This window comes from Anastrepha obliqua, chromosome 1, assembly GCF_027943255.1.
Source record: "Anastrepha obliqua isolate idAnaObli1 chromosome 1, idAnaObli1_1.0, whole genome shotgun sequence".
Classification (NCBI taxonomy): domain Eukaryota; kingdom Metazoa; phylum Arthropoda; class Insecta; order Diptera; family Tephritidae; genus Anastrepha; species Anastrepha obliqua.
In genome coordinates this window covers 133,547,232-133,553,231 of record NC_072892.1, presented here as the reverse complement: position 1 = coordinate 133,553,231, position 6,000 = coordinate 133,547,232, and positions in this window count along the sequence as shown.

The following is a 6,000-nucleotide window of genomic DNA, read 5'->3' as shown; positions in this document are numbered from 1 at the left end:
ACTTTACTACTCAATTGCCTACTTAGTTCAAAGTAGCACTTGTTGGCAAGAGAGATTCTACGTTGGATTTCAAGGCTGACATTGTTATCGGTGTTAATGCTGGTTCCTAAATAAACGAAGTCTTTTACAACCTATCAACTATCAACAGTGACGTGGGTGCCGATACGCAAGTGCGCCGACTGTTTGTTTGAAGACAGGAGGTACTTCGTTTTGTCCTCGTTCACCACCAGACCTTTTTATTCAGTTTGGAGAAGGTAGAACTAACAGCGCGGTTATTAAGGCCGATGATGTCAATATGTCTATGGCTATTACACATCACAGGTTAAAAATTGTTGATGAAAGTGTGTCGCCCTGTCTTACACCACTCTGTATGTGAAAGGCTTCAGATTTATTATCCTGTATCATGATTTTGGATTCAGTGTTTCGTAGCTCATCATTATTAACCTGATTAGTTTTTCTGGGGTTTTGAATTTCTTGAAGATCAGTGGAATTGTCATTCGGTTGATGGTGCCAAATGCTTGTTTGAAGTCAATGAAAAGCATTTGAAGTATATTTTGGGAGAAAATTTAAAAGCGTACTTTATTTTTACAAAACGAGTTCCACGTTTGAACTGTGAAGATGTGTTCAAAAGGTGTGTTCAAAAAGTATCACAAATTTTGAATTTTCGCAGCTTACGAATACTCGAATTTCGATTTTTTTGTGGCGATATGTTGGTATCCGTGTCTCTCACTCATGCCGACGAGCTCGACCATTTTGAATGTTCGAATCATAACTGGTGACGAATCGTGGGTTTACGGTTATGACGTGAAAACCAAAAACTCAGTCATCTCAATGGCAGCTGCCGCACGAACCAAGACCGAAAAAAGCGCAACAAGTTCGGTCGAATGTAAAAGTTTTGCTTACCGTTTTCTTCGATTGCTGGGGCGTTGTGCAGCATGAGTTCTTGCCACCTGCAAGTTATGCGCAATTTGCGCGAAGTAGTACGCCAGAAACGCCCGAATTTGTGGAAGAACAAAAATTGGCTCTTGCATCAGGATAACGCCCCTGCTCACACATCGGAGCATGTGCGCGAAGTGCTTCGACGATTGGAAAGAATCTTGGCACAAGTGCATAATATCTCATGGGGATTACTTTGAAGGGGACAAAAGAGATATTAATGAATAAATAAATAATTTAAAAAAAAATATTTGAAATTCGCCATACTTTTTGAGCACACCTCTTATTTAGCAACACTTATATATTTTTGTAACGGAACTGTAAGTGTGAATTTTGCCGGTCACGCTTCCATTAGTTGGTTGGTTGGTTTAGAGGTGGAAGCTGCAACTAGAGGTGTACTCTTCTTAGTACTTTCCGGTGCTTTAGTTGTAGATAGGTTTGGTTTTGGGTTTGCTTACGATTCAGGCGTACTAATAGAGGTACTTTGACTGGAGGCGAAAAGTATATCTTCGTCCGTCTCGATGGAGATTCCCCCCAGAGTCCGATTTTAATCCAGCGTCCATTTTCGTAGCAATGCCGTCAACTGTTTTGGGTCGGTTTGTGTGTTTTTATTTGTTTGTTGTTTCTGGGTCGTTCATTTTTGGAACTACGAGTATGCTCGGAAGGGTTTGGGCACTCGTCCACAGAGCTGGCATACGGAGAGAAGGTACTTAGTACAACGGAGCTTGCCTGGGCGTTGCAGCGCACCGTAAGCGACTGATGTTTTAGGCACTACCAGACATAGAGCTCTCGGCACGGGTGCCTCAACACTTTAACTTAAAGTGCTGTGGTAATCTTAGTCTGGCAACTCAGAGTTAGGCTGTCCGATATGGGTGACCCTGCCTGAAGGAACGCTGTCCATTCCGTCGGCATAGCCCAACTCCTCATTGATGCACGCAAGTCCTTCTACCATGGTAACGTTTTTGGTACCCAGGAGGGCACGCTCCCATTAGACGTGTACGTATGCAGTAGATTTTTCTTAGTCACATCCACTTTCCACGTCATGAATATTTAAACGTTTGATTTTTTTCTAATCCAGAAGACCCACTTCTGCCTGCTTTAGGAGCGTAAAATTCCTCATATTGTCTTGTTGAATTTTTATTAATGCTAATGGGAATATTATAAAACATATACGCATTTGTGTTAATGTGCAAGTCAAAGCTAAAAAGTGCATATTAATGAAAACGTTAAGACTTGTCTAAGTTAGGTGCTGCTGTCGCAAGCTGGCACGGGTGGAAGGCAACGAGGAGTGAGCATTAGAAATGTTGCAGTGCATAGCCTAGAATCCAACGTTTATGGCTGAGAACGAGTAGTGGAGAGTGCTCGTAAAATACATAAAGGTAAAATGTATAGAGCCGCACACACACGCATACACACACACATACAACAAAGCGATTGCATTAGATGTAGTTGAATATTTATGCGATATCGCCTGTGTGCGGCTGCAAATGGCAAAGCGAAAAGCAAGAGCAGTCATATGTACGTATTGGTACATATGTAGCTGTGGAGCAGCTGAGCAGCTGTGGCGCAGCTGTGTGGTGCTTACTTCTTTGCAACCCAGAGTGCTTGTCTTTGTCGTTTCGACGACTCGTGCGCTGCGTGAGTGTTGTCTAAATCGAAAGTTGCAGCAAGGCCACATGCATACGAGCATCTCACACGACGTGTGCGTGTTGCCACAGATGATGCACCCTACTGTCGCCGTCGCTGCTGTTGCCGTTGTTATCTTTTGTAACATGTTGTTGGTGCTGCCGCTGCGCGTTGTCACACGCTTCTGTGCGCGCTTTGTGCTTTGCGAAGCAATTGCAATATCCTGACAAATTTCCAACGTTAAGCAGCGCCATAAATCACAGCAGTAATGCAAAGCTGTACGGCTACGGAGGGTCGTTGCTAGTATGCGGGGCAGCGGCGTGTTCAGCTGCGATAAGTGTGCAGCCACGCGTGACTCAAACACACTTGAAAACATTTGCAGCACTTTGCCTGCATGTGTATGTGTGTGTGTGTGTGTGTATATGTGCTGTTGCTATGCTTCGTCCTCATTTTCCTTTTTCTTCCTTCAGAGATGCGCATATCCTGCGCATTGTTAGTAGGTTCTCTACTTCCTTTGATTTTGCCTCGTCGTACTCTACATACGCAGCTGCAAGGCTCTTTTTCCATTTTTCTTCTTTTTTTCGTGTTTATGTGCAACACGTAATATGTTGCATGCCTCATGCTTTCTCATACATTCATGCTTCGATGCTTTACGCATCACTCTTCGGCTGCTATTATTCCTGTTATGCGACATCTGCATTTTCCATTGTTACAACATTTACCATTTAGATTTGAAACAAAAGAACTTACAAGGTTAGAAGTGAGATGCTTAGCCATCTACGAATATGGAACATTTTTTCGGGCATGCTCTGATATGGACGAAGGGACACAGCTTCCATGTGTTGAGTAAAACGTTTAGCACTTTTCTTTTAGTAAAGGACAGGATTAGTAGAGACTCCTCAATTGCGATAAAGTTTGTATCGTTCTAAAACCCGAATCCATTATGAAGGCAATTTAATTATTTTACGCCTAAAGTACTCACCGTCTTTTATGCGTCAGAAGCTTTTTCTAGAGATCTTCATTATCTTTTGGCATTACAGCTCTTTGTGAGCTTCGGTCTGTTGCACTTCCGACCTTTATACATCTCGATAGCTTGCAACTTTTTTCAAATTTCTTATGCCAAGTTTATTGATGTCCTCCTCCTGTTCGTCGACCCTTCTTGTTCTTGGTATTTCTCTTGCTTTAGTGGTGAGCGCTCAGCCTTCTACAATTTTCTTCTGCGCTCTCGTATCGCTCAAGCGTTTTATATGCCCTAGCCATCTTAACGGGCTGCGCTTTGATGAAACTTAAACATTTTCGGCATTTATAAGCAGGTCGAAGAACGAGCAGGTGGAATGCCAACCGCCGTGATCTTGAAATACTCCTAACAATTTTCTGAGTATTTTTCGTTCGAAGGTTTGCAGTTTTGCTTTACTCGTATCTGCTTCAATTTAGGTCCACGATTCAGTTCCATAGCATAAGACTGATCTAGTGATGATTTCGTACAGAATCAATTTGCGTTGTTTAGTAGCTTCAATTTGAAGAGCTTCGTTAGTGACGAGTACGATCTGTTTAGCTGCTTGAATATTGTTATCGATGATGAATCTTGTTGAATTGTCTGTACTTAGTTTGTAGCCTAAGCAGGTAAAGGATTCCACGATTTCAAAAGAAAAATCATCAATTTTCAGTTTGCCTGATGTTGACTTATTTTGGCTAGACATCATCATACCTTCTTTATCGTCTTATCTTCGTTGATTTTAAGGCCAATTCTACCAGCGGTAATTTCAATATCCGCAAAGGTTTCGGAATGGGGCATGGATATTTCTGCTGGCAGTTGCTATATCATCCGCGTATGCGAGTAATTGGGTAATTCAGATTAATATAAAGAAGGTCCAGCCCCTTTTGTGTCCGTTACTTCATCGAGGGTACAGTATAGTATAGAAAGTATCCCCTTGTTTTACTTCAGTTTTAATTCAGAAGGGTTCAGATTTATTGCCTTGTATCATCACTTTTGATGCAGTTTCTTTGAAAAGTCATCATCAGTATTCTGGTTAGTTTAGCTGGGATTTTATATTTATGAAAAATTGTGCTTGATGCTATCGAAAGTTTGCTTAAGATCAATAATCAGAATATGCAGCCCAATGTTGTGCTCAAAACATTTCTCCATGGACTTTTTGCGAGAAAAAAATTTGGTCTATTGTTGACCTTCCAGGTCGGAATCCACAATCCACAATCTCTTACTTCTGGAATCTCTTTCTACGTGGTCTATATCTAAGTCTTTTGTTAACAAAATTTGTCAAGATTGTATACTTTGTGTTAAGAAGGGAAGCCCCGCGAAAGTTTTGCAGTTTGTTGTATCGCCTTTATTGTGAATGGGGAGTATTATTGCTGTGTTCCAGTCGCCTAGCAGTGTTGTATTGTTCCAAATCAATGTTGTCAGATGATGCGTCCTTTCAATGTACCCGGTATTTGCGTTTTTTTTTAAAGCTCAGCTTTTATTATGTCCTCTTCCGCGATTTGAAGTTTTTTATATACGACGAGAAAGATACTCCTCGACTCTATGAACAATTTTTTTTTGTCAAAAAGTACTTCCGTTTTACTCTGTTAGGAGTAATCAACCACTACAACAACAACTCTGTTATCGTTTTTTGAAGATTACTCTCTCGCAATTCAATTCTGCTTTTTCACCCACTTGCACAAAAATGGGGTTATTTCGAAATGCTATGAAATCAAAGACATTGTTTTTTGAGTTTTATTATCGCAAAATATATATCTCATTGATTAAAATAGTTTGAATCGTTTTATAATATCGTACTTATTCCGTCTCGTTTAAGCTTTCGAAATATAGTAGTGCCTTTCAAGCAGACGTCTTCACGATCCTGCAGATATGCAAAATGCTTAGGGGATGCTGTTGAGAGGGAGTCAAACTGCGATCAAGGCCCTGGCGATGGCCAGGTTGCAGCTCTCATCTGGTCAACTTCTGTAAGGAGGTGATCAAACGTCTCGAACGTGCGAGACACATGTTTCTTATAAGGGTTCCTTGACATATGATTATAGAGCGATATGAAATATCCGATGAGCTTGTCAGAAAGGTGTAGACAGAACCGGTTTCAGATGCCCCCTTTTCAGACATCGTTCTCCCCTTAACCGTTGTTAAGCACAGTTCCTTTCGTAAAAAAGCGAAAGACAGATGGAGTTCCATCCTTTACGTGGGCTATCTTAAAAACACTTTGGCCTCAGTACGAAAAAAACAGAGTGCTTAAAGTGCTAGGAATCCCCCACCATTAAATTTCCAAACTCAAAGCGATGTGCACCGGTCACTGGGTGATCGGAACTCATGCAGAGAAGCTTGGATTTCCCTACAAACTCTATTGCAGAAGCTGTGGGGATCCTGCAGAGAAAGATGTTGAACACTTTCGCTCGACATATCCTGATTTAGTTGCTAGGCGCTTGAGATTC